Below are 11266 nucleotides of genomic sequence, written 5' to 3'. Positions count from 1 at the left end.
CCCCAAATCTATTGGGAGCAGTGTGATGAGCCATAAGTCACTGTGCCTGGGGACAGGTGATGACATTCACAGTGAATGAACAAGAACTGCCAGCCTGTGCGCCCAGTGGATGGATGACTCGGTGTGGAGTGAGCACGTCTGGGAAGCGCGATTATACAGGTTTGTCCCATTTCAATCCGGGCACCTGTGAGCCTCAGTCACAGTCTGTGAGTGGCTGGGTAAGACCTCCCTCACCTGCCACGGGGAGAAATTTCCTTGCTCTGCGGTCAGGGAACCCAGTAAATTTCCCCTGGGTTACAGGGCTAAGGAGCATGCATGCCTTCACACGAACAAAACTCAGTGTGGGTATGCTTCTTTACTTTTCTTTTCTTTTTAAAGTAATCTATCTCTACACCCATCATGGGGCTTGAACTCACAACCCCAAGATCAAGAGTCACATGCTCTCCCATCTGAGCCAGTCAGGTGCCCCACTTTCTTTTCCTTTAAAAAGCGTACATGTTTATTGGTGAAAATCCTTTCTTGTAGGCATTTTGGAAAGTACAGAAAAAGCATCAAAGAAAACAACAGTCAGTCGTGACCCACCATCTAAAGATGACTGCTTTTAATTTTTTGTATATTTTAATTTTTTCGAAATGAACATACATGGTAGATGTCTTAGGAAACTGTGTTTGTATGTGAAGTTTTCTATCTCACTTTTGTCATTTCACATACCTTCTAGAGCACTTACCTTCCAGCTCCTGATTTCACTTTTCTGAACTGGAAAATCCCCCGTCTTTCCAATCTCTTTTCAGAAGTAGCCACTGTAGCAGTTGGGTACCATATTCTTCCAGATATTTTCTGTTTATGCAGATAGGAAAAAAATAAATATCTTTGAACACATGTAGCCCCTTTTGAAACAATAAATGGAATTCTGTTGTATGTATTGTTTACTTTTGTTCACTTAACAATGTACCCACTTACTCATTTAATAATTATTTTCTGGGGCGCCTGGGTGGCTCAGTCGGTTAAGCGTCCGACTTCGACTCAGGTCACTATCTTGCAGTCCGTGAGTTTGAGCCCCACGTCCGGCTCTAGGCTGATGGCTTGGAGCCTGGAGCCTGCTTCCGATTCTGTGTCTCCCTCTCTCTCTGCCCCTCCCCCGTTCATGCTCTGTCTCTCTCTGTCTCTCTCTGTCTCAAAAATAAATAAACGTTAAAAAATTTAAAAAAATAATTATTTTCTTAGGGCTGCTGCTGTGTGGGCAATGAGAACCATGGACACCTTCCCAGAGCGTGGCAAGGAACCCCTCATTTTGAAAACTGGGTACAGAGAATTCCACAAATAATTTATTTAACTTCACCTACACTTTTAGGTTGGTTCTAATATTTTTGCTTTCACCAATGATGTTTCCCCATTGGCCTAACACTGTGCTAGCATCCCAGATGACGAGGAAAGTGGCACTTACTTCAGCAGATGGGTTAACAACCCACTTACATCAGCAGCACCTGTCTTCCGGATACACCATTTTAAAAATACTAATTGCCATTGCATCTAATTGGGGTCTGGCACTGTTATCATTTTGCAAGGTCAAGTACTTTCATGTTAGTGATGAATATTTTAATGAGTTAGTTGGAATGGGGACTTGATTCACAAGTTACTGGGACCCATCTCTGGCCCTTTCTCTTACTGCTGGAAAACCCGTGGCTGTTGTCCTCACCCCATCTCTTCTACTTTTTAGTGTGGGAGCTGACATATTGATTCCATTTACAACTTCAAAGGGATTTTTTTTTGAGGTTTATTTATTTTTGAGAGAGAGGGAGAGAGAGAGAGACAGAGAATCCGAAGTGGGTTCTGCGCTGACAGCAGTAAGCCCGATGTGGGGCTTGAACCCACAAACCTCAAGATCATCACCGGAGCCGAAGTCAGATGTTCAACTGACTGAGCCACCTTGGTGCCCTCTACACCCCCATTTTAGGTAACACAGTAAATACTACATAGTAGGTCAAATAAAATTACACCCCACCTCACCCACAGATAATTATATGGCCATTAGGAGGCTTGTCACTAAAAGCTCTTTGTATGTTGTTGATAGATGAAGTCATCATTTTTTTTTTTTTGTCTTATTCCCTGAGTTTGGGTAATTATTCCTCTATCTCTCAGTGTCTCAGTTTCCTTCTGTGTAAAATGAGAGTAATACTACTTCCTATCCCATAGGTTGTTTTGAAGATAGAATGAATACATGTAAAGTGCATCGTCAGTAATGTCTCTACGAACTCACCAACGAGAAATACTTTTTAAATTAGCTGATACCTCCTTACCCAGTAGAAGATCGATGTTGCACGTGATTTCTGTCCAAAAGAAAGAACCACCCCAAAAGGTATGATTTTAATGCCCATAGGACATTGAATAGTTTGGAGTCTAATTTTACAATCGTATCCACGGTCAGGTATTAAACAAATGCCGGCCCATGTTATTAATCAGCAGTGGTAACAACGATCACATTACGGTTCTAAGTCTTGAAACCACTCCTCAGATACAGAGGAGCAGGAGGCAGTGACGTGGTGCTCAGAACCGGGCAACGGTCAGTGCAAATGCTCAGCTGAAGGGTCACAGGGAAGCCACACTGGCTGTGTCATGTGGGGAAGGTCAAGTGGCTCTGCCACAGCGTGTGTCAGACTCTAACATTTGGTTTGGCCAACTCCTGTCCACTTATAACCCACCCCAATCACAAACTTGGCAGGGAAAACTCTTGTCTGGTGGCTACTAATGTGAAACTTTCAGACGAAGTCCAGAAAGCAAATTCCAGTTGGTTCCTCTGGAACAGGATCCCCATGGGCATTGACACTTGACTTTCTCTGCCTGCATTTGGCGACCATACAGCAGATTGTGCCGCAAGATCTTCCACGCAAGAAGTGACCCCTTCTCCAGAACCCTTGCCTTTTCTCCCCGGGGAACTTCAACACCGGGGGCAGCCCTCAGGCTTTCCAGGCATCGCTTTACTAGTCTCTTGTCTCAACAATCCTAGAATTTTCAATGCTAGTGCCAGCCACGTCTGATGTGACTTTACGTTCTTCCAAGAGAAGATCCCTCCCCCAATTTCACAGACATAATTGAAATACACAAAATTGCACATATTTAAAGTGTGCTATTTGTTCAGTTTGACATATGTACACATCACTGCAATCAGGATGACAATTTGCATCAGCACCAACTACACTGACACTTCAGACAGGTTTGCGTTTTCTGGAATGTATATAAATATAAATATATATATGCATGTATCTATAATTATATATAAATGGGATCAGAGAGCATGTACTTTATTTGTCTAGCTTCTTTCATTTAGCATAACTATTTTGAGATTTATCCAGGTTGTTGCACACATGCACAGTCTGTTCCTTTTTCTTGCTGAGTAATATTCCACAGTATGGATATACCATAATTTTTTTTAAATTTTTTTTAATGTTTATTTATTTTTGAGACAGTGAGAGATAGAGCATGAACGAGGGAGGGTCAGAGAGAGGGAGATACAGAATCCGAAACAGGATCCAGGCTCTGAGCTGTCAGCACAGAGCCCGACGCGGGGCTCGAACTCACGGACCGCGAGATCATGACCTGAGCCGAAGTCGGACGCTTAACCAACTGAGTCACCCAGGTGCCCCGTATAATTTTTTTATATATTCACCTGGTGATGTACATTTGTGTTGCTTCCAGGTTTTTTTTTTTTTTGATATTACAAATAAAGATTTGTTATCATGTGTATAATTCTTTGTGCGGGCATGTATTTTCATTTTTCTTGGTAAATACATAGTTGTAGACTGGCTAGTTCATAGGGCAAGTGTATGTTTGACATTTTAGGAAACTGTCATGCTGTTTTCCAAGCGGTTACATCACTTCACATCCCCACCAGCCGTGTGTGAGAGTTCCTGTTGCTCCACGGCCTTGCCAACACTCAGTAGGGTCAGACTCATTACTTTTAGCCATTCTGTTAAGTATATGGTATTTTGATTTTTATTTTCTTAATGAATCATGATGTTGAACATCTTTGCATGGCTTATTGGCCATTTGTATATCTTTTTCGTGAAGTGTCTATTTGAATCTTTTGCATGTTTTCTTACTGTATTGTTTTGTCTTCTTCTTATTGAGTTAAAGAGTTCTTTATGTGTGGCTGCAAGTTCTTTGTCTTATACAAGTACTGCACATATTTTCTCCCATTTGGCTTGCATTTTTGTTTTCTTCTGGGTGAGTTTCAAAGAATTCTGGGTGAATTTTGATGAAGTCCATGTGTCATTATTTTTCTTTTATAGTTTATGTTTTAAGAAATCTTTACCAACCCCAGCATTGGAAAGAATCTTCTCTTAATGTTTTCTTCTTGACGTTTATAGTTTTCAGTTCTGTGTTGAGTTAAATTTTGTGTATTTGTGTGTTAGTTTTATGTATGTTCCTTTTTTCCCACAGGGATATCGAGTACATACAGTACCATTTAAAGACAAGACAAGATCAGGTTTTGAGATGAAAGCACCCTCCTGGTTACTTTTATTTGAAGGTATTCTGTTCAGTCATGTGTCCCAGGAGACATAGTACACAGGGCTGGACATTATATCCCAGGAAAGATTTGACTTGGATGCAGTGAGGGAAATAAGAGGGCTATCACCTCCTTTGTTTTAGATGGCATACTTCTCCTAATGTAGCCTTATATCAAACTACTGATTTTACTCTGATTTTTGTTCTTTGCCAGTCATGTAACATTACTGACTCATACTGAGTTTGAAGGTAATTAGAACCTCTACATCTTTCTTATAGGCTCTACTCTTTCATCAAATCACTTTCATCCCAGCTGAATTTTGCAATTCAAGTCCACGGTTTTATGTTTTGAAGCATTACATTTTATCTGGCTTGCTTTGGCCCATGCTTTGAATCCACTGATCCTAATTTTGTTGAGTGGCACAGTTCAGTGTCAGCCACAATTTCCACACCCAGGCCTCAGTCACCCATTGCAGGCCAGTCACCTGCAGCAGGGACAGGGATTCCATAACATTCCAATGAGTTACTTACTCAGTCTTTACCTTTCAGGGGCTTAGGGTCCCCAGACGAACAAATACAGGTCCTCAGTTTGGGAGCTCTCTGTCTAAAGAGAGAGGCAGGAATGAAGCCAGACTGCGGTCTGTGCCAGTGGAGGAAAGTGTTCTAGGGACACAGAGGAGAAACATCTAGTCATTATGGAATAGGGAAAGGTCACAGAAGACTGCCGAGTATTTCCTGCTGCTCTAATTCCCTCCTTTATGGTAATACTCCATTTGGAGAACCTCCTTCTCCTATCCCTAGCCAAGCTGCCCCGGTAGGGATTGGCCCCACCCTCAGCTCCAGGGAGCATTCCCCAACCCACAAATTCCAAACCCCAGGCTCCCAGCCTCAGCTTAGAGCAGATGACATGGAAGGCGGGGAGAAACCAGAAGATTTCTAACTGATACATAAATGTATGTACTCTTTCCCCATCTGTTTCCCTTTTCCCTTCTCATTTAAGTCAGCTTGGTGCACACTGCTTCAGCTGAGGCATGTGGCAAGTCAGAAAATAGACGTACTCTGAAAGTCCTGCTGGTGTTGCCTTTACACTTACAAGTGAATTCCTGAGAATAACCATAGTCAAAGAAACATAAAAGGAGACGGATTCTCCCCAGACTGAAAATAGATTGCTCTCCACTGGGCATAAGAGAAGGAAGAGTGAGGCCATGGTCCCAGGGGAGGATGGGGCACTGCCCTATTTCCTGGCAGCCCCACCAGGGAGGTGGCCAGACTCCAGAGAGAGATACATTCAAGATAGGCTTCCGGCACGGGTGTCACCAAGAGTTGCCTGTCCAGAAGCAATCAGAATGACAACCGCAGGCCTGATGACTAAGGACCACAGAGCTTTCCCTACCCCAGGGCCTTGGCACTGTGCAAGACCCAGGAAAGCAGGACCACAGGTGTCCCAGAAACGACGAACGTCATTTTTCCTACAGCCCGGCAGAATGGGACTTGAGTGAGAAGTTAAGTAGAGTCATGGAATATAAAGCAAGTTCTAATTCTTCATTCCTCAATTTAGGAGATGAAATTCACGATCTGCACACACCCTAGGAGACTCAACTTCTCTTCCCCTGCCCCTCCCCCACACCACCTCCTTTCCTTGCAGGGTGTCATCTTCCCGGCGCTCATCTGGTTTGCTCTCAGTCACCCACGCACACGCTCACACTCCGCCTGTGCCCCATGGCCCTGTGCTCAGTAGAGTGGTGCCAGACAAAGCCCAGTGCTGTGGGGGAGAGAGGCTGATCCCGCCCTGCCTGAACACCACCGGACACTTGCCAGAAGACGGCCTTGGAACGGATGACCCAAATAATGTTCTAGGACCATTTGTCTGAGTACCAGCTGTCAAAAGAAAGTTATTTAGGTGACTTGAATAAAGATTAAAGAGTTATTCAACTGATGCACATCAGAGAACACCTGAGGGACAGGTGGCCCCAGATTAAAGCGGGGCCAGGGTGTTTATAGGAGAGGGGAAGCTGACTTTGCAGACGTGCAGTGTGGGTTTAGGAAGCAGTGTTGGACCTCAGTGGAAACTCACGGTTTAGAGGCTGTTTCTATTTTTGTGCCCCTTGCCCAGGTGCAATCCTAACACCATCAGAATAGTATATTCCAAGAAGTTTCTTTGCAAGCCTTGTGGCTTATGGTCTAGTCATAGTTTGCAAGGTGAAAGGTCTTGCAAACAAGAAAGGAAAAGGAGCAAAGTTAGAAGGCAAGGAGGAAATTGGGGGCTCCCTATCATGAAGGTTTTGTTCTTTTTAAAAAATTTTTTATTTATTTTTGAGAGAGAGAGAGAGAGTGAGAGGGGTAGGGTCAGAGAGGGGGGAAGACAGAGGATCTGAAGCAGGCTCCAGGCTCTACACTGATAGCAGCAAGCCCAATGCGAGGCTCGAACTCATGGACTGTGAGATCATGACCTGAGCCAAAGTCGGACACTCAACCACCTGAGCCACCCAAGGGCCCCAGTTTTTGTTCTTATACTCAAGAATCACAGATTGTATCACAAATGGGAGCATGTAGGCATGAACGCTGTGGAAGGTGGCAGGTACCCCCACCCACAGAGTTCTCTAGCCCTTCATTCTTTTTTTTTTTTTAATGTTTATTTATTTATTTTGAGAGAGACAGAAACAGTCTGACTGGGGGAGGGACAGAGACAGAGAGGGAGAGAGAAAATCCCAAGCAGGCTCCACGCTGCCAGTGCAGAGCCCAATGCAGGGCTCAGACTCATGAAACCATGAGATCATGACCTGAGCCAAAACCAAGAGTTGGATCCTTAACTGACTGAGATACCTAGCCTCCCCACCAGCCCCCCATTCTTGAAGGCTATCCCTGAAGACCCTCCATAGGCTCTAACTTCTCACTCTGCTCAGGAAACATCCCTGTCCCTCTGCTCAGACACAGGAGCATCCTTTGTGGTCATGTTTATTGGACTCAAGAGACAATGCTCACCCCCTTGAGGCCAGCAACAGGTATAAAGATCAGAGACTTTGCAGCCCTGTGTAGCCCAACCCTTCCCTACCAGACTCTGTTTACCTTCCTGGTCTCTCTTCCTGACATGTTAGGCCATGTCTTATCCTGCCTCATCCCTCTGGGGTGACTTTGTAGCCTCTCCATTATCCAAGCCAGCTCCTCATTTCTCCAGTGTGCTCCCCAAGGCTGGAGTCCTGGGCTGTTCACTCAAGCTAATTGGTGGTTCTCTCTGCTGACCCTTTGACTCTTCATCTCCCCTCTTCTATTAGCCTTTCTCCCACTCCTCCCTTCCTGGCATTCTCCATCAAGGGTGTAGTGGTTCCATGTGGAAAATTCCAGTTGCCCTCTGGCAGATGTCTACATTAGTCTGGTCCTTGTTTCTAGGGATGTTAGAAAAGTAGCCATGGAGATGCCCTCATAGGAAGCCCAGGCACAGAACTTGGTAATGCTTCTGCCCCTGAGGCCATGGAGGCCTCCCATCTGCTACAGGAGGAGACACCTCCTCCTTTTCCAAAACAGATCTGACAATACTCTCCCAGTCTCCACTTTAATTTGAGTAGCATGTCTTCTGGGAGTAGAGGACAATTTTTGGACTTCCTCAAGCTCAATATGTTTACCATTGACCACTTATGGATAAGGAAGCTTAACCCCAACCTTCCTAAATGAGGGACATAGAGGTAGTGATGACTGTGGCATTCCCATGCCACCTTGTCCCTTTCCTCCCTGGACAGGGGTGTGAGCAGGATCCCATTAGCACACGAGGCAAAATTTTAAAAGGCACCCCTGCTGGGCAGACATATTTGCTAAAATCTCCACCTTTGAACAGCTGAGTTACAAGAAGGAGTCCCTCAGATGAACGACTTAGAGCACAGACAAGATTTCTGTCCCATCACGCTCTCCAAGGCCCCTTTGTGTTCAGCACAATCTGCAGAATCCTACTGTCAACCCTTGTGGGAGACAGTGGCTGATGTTCAGTGTTGTCTTCTTTCCATGCTCCAGAAGTCTGCTGTCCACCCAAACATGGCAAAGCTTTGACTGGACATCAGTGCTGGTTGATACAAATAATAGGCCATAGAGAGTACTACAGTACTGGAAATTTACTTGCCATCTCATCAGGGGGAGGCCCACATTGGTCAAGCTGCTCAGGACCTCTAACTCACCAGCGGGTTAGAGAGGTCCCACATCTCCTCACCACCTTCCACCTTTGTCTTGATGTCCATCTTTCAGTGTCTTAAACTGCCTCTTCTGCCCTAGCACAGCCCTGGCAGCCGCAAAAAGAACAGAGTATCAGGCTCTGACCCTAATCCTGTGTCTCCCCTCCTGCCATGAGTAGGATCCTCCATAATGGTACTGATACTGTACTCAGAGAAATTTCCTTCCCTGGGGCAGTTCTCAAAAACCCTACCACTGTAGTCTCCTTTCATTCAAATTTTTATAAGGCTGTGATTTCTTGTGTTTGGAATTTCTCTTGCCGATTGAAAAAAAAAATCTGGGTCTTGGGGACAATGTTAACATTAATACTGGCAATAATAGCTACCAATTGTTGAATCATTACTTGGTAGCAGGCATTATCTTTGGTGCTATGTACTATCTTACTGAATCCTCAGGAAAATACCCTGAAATAGGTACTCTCTTTAGCCTGTTTCATGGGAGAAGGGATTCGATAGGTAGACCTTGCAGGTAGTGGGGGGGCAGGGCCAGGGTGGAGCTGTGTCTGCCTGACTCCAAAGTCTGGGCTCTCCCACTGCAGCCTGTCCTCATTCTTCAGGGAGCCCAGGACCATAGCACTGTCTGAATCCAGCCAGGACTTGCACCGGATACTGAAGACGTTTCTACTCCTGGAAATGTCTCTTTAGGGGAACTCAAGTGTTCAAACAAAGAAGCCGTTTGTTCTCATCACCTGCGTACATGTTAGATTGTTGTTGTTAAATTTTGTCTGTCGCAACTTGAGTGCCATCTCCACAAGGGGAGGAACTTGGTTTTGTTCCCTACTGTATCTGAATGAGGTGGGGCCATCAGAGGATTCAAGAAAGGAGGGAATATAGTCTGACACCCTTTTCAGAGGATCCTCCTGGTGGCAAGAGTAGAGGCAGTGTGTGCTTGTATGAGAATGTTCCCCAAATCTAGGCAAGATATGAAGTTGGCTTAGACCTGCATAAGTTCCATGAGACCGATGACAGGGTCAGACTGGCTCATGCAGTGAAAGGAGATCTCCCAGTGTGGTGTGAGGAAGAGAAAGGTCAAGGAGCCTCTAAGGATTCTGAACTGAGTAAACGGAAGGTTGAAGCTTCCATTTCCTACAGTGAAATGGGGGGATGATGGGTTTGGTTGGAGGTGCCTTTCAGACATCAATGGGCAGATAGACACCTGGGTGGAAGCAGGAGGTGAGGGTCTGAAGTTCAGAGGATGAGGCTGAGGAGGAGATAGAACTACTGGGATCATCAGCGGGTGGAAGGGGTCTAAAGCCCTGAGAGAACCCAGTGCAATTGCCAAGGGAGCAAGGGTAGACAGAGAAACAGCCTAGGGCCAAGTCTGCTAAAAACCAAGGCCAATTTCCACTGGCCACAAAGCACAGCCTGAGCATCTGAAAGGGTAATGATGGAGGGCACCACTGACTTTATGATACTCACAAAGTCACAGACTCCTTGTCACAGTCCTCTCTGTCTTCTCTCACTTACATGTTCCTTGCTGCTTCTCATCCAAGATGGAGGCCGCGGTGCTTCCCATGACTCAGTCTCAGAAGTGGCACATTCTCCTTCATCCTCTTCAATGGCGGTGAGTCGCTATATTCAGTGAGGTTTAAAAAAGAAAAAAACCCAGAAAAACAAAAGAGGGAAAAAAATTATCACGCTGAGGGAGTTCCTTGCTGAGATGCCCAGGGGACTTTTGGCTCCATGGGCCAGCAGATCTGCAAACTATATGAAATATGATTTTGTCAGTCAAAACCAGTAGACTATCAGGACTTTCATATGGTTCAACCTGCATAAACATTGGTAAAAGTCACTAAAGGTGACATTCAGATCTTGGTTTCAGACCAAAGAAACTTGCTGATATACTCCTTGTCCCGCAAAGGGACTAGCTAGTTTTCTCTTTCTCCTTTTTTTTGTGTTCACCTTACCTGACTGCTCATTTGCTTTCAGAAAGCTGGCTGTCATGTTGGGGTCACACCATGACCTTCTGTATGTCAGTCAACCCATGTGATTGAAATCTAGGCGCTATCACTCCTAAACTGAGAGTCAGAAATAAAATTTTTAAACCGTTTCTTTAACAAACATATTAAAAATAATTACTTTTAAATGGCAGCAAAATGTGTCCCTGGTGTCTGAGCCAACGTTAGTGAGTAAAGTTTTGAGAGTTCCTGCTAAGCTGACTATTACATTTGCTGGAATATTGCACTAACGGGAGGAAAGGCATTCTCATAGACCAGATACTAAATGAAAATCATCCCGAAGAATTACTGTAATATCCTTTACATCTTATAACTTTATGGACTGACGCAAGCAGCTTTTTTTCTGTCCATCAAAGTCTTTATAAATGGCATGGAAAATAAGTACCCCATGGTTGGCATCTATTAACAAGATGAACATCCCGGGCACACTATTTCATAACTCCCACTGGCTCCCAGAGGTATAATTAGGGTTGAATTTTTCATGAACACAAACATCATATTCTTTGTCCACCATGCTGTGCTTTGTGCTTGGCTATTTCCAGCACTCCACTCAGGAAAAGAAAAGGAGAGAAAAGAGTCATGTCCTCGGTG

The 11266-nt window shown here is 44.7% G+C and overlaps 1 long non-coding RNA gene across 1 annotated transcript; it reads right to left on the bottom strand.

Moving 5' to 3' along the window:
* Window positions 1–733: 733 nt before the first annotated feature.
* On the bottom strand, window positions 734–10285 carry LOC109248845 (uncharacterized). Its single transcript, XR_002072281.2, has 3 exons — window positions 10137–10285; window positions 5046–5166; window positions 734–837 (listed from the first exon to the last, which is right to left on the bottom strand). It is a non-coding gene; the product is annotated as an uncharacterized LOC109248845 (long non-coding RNA).
* Between the last annotated feature and the right edge of the window lie 981 nt (window positions 10286–11266).

This window comes from Panthera pardus, unplaced genomic scaffold (assembly GCF_024362965.1).
Source record: "Panthera pardus isolate Hobbes unplaced genomic scaffold, ASM2436296v1 HiC_scaffold_16, whole genome shotgun sequence".
Lineage (NCBI taxonomy): Eukaryota > Metazoa > Chordata > Mammalia > Carnivora > Felidae > Panthera > Panthera pardus.
The sequence above is the reverse complement of the archived record's forward strand: the minus strand, read 5'-3'. Positions and strand labels throughout refer to the sequence as shown.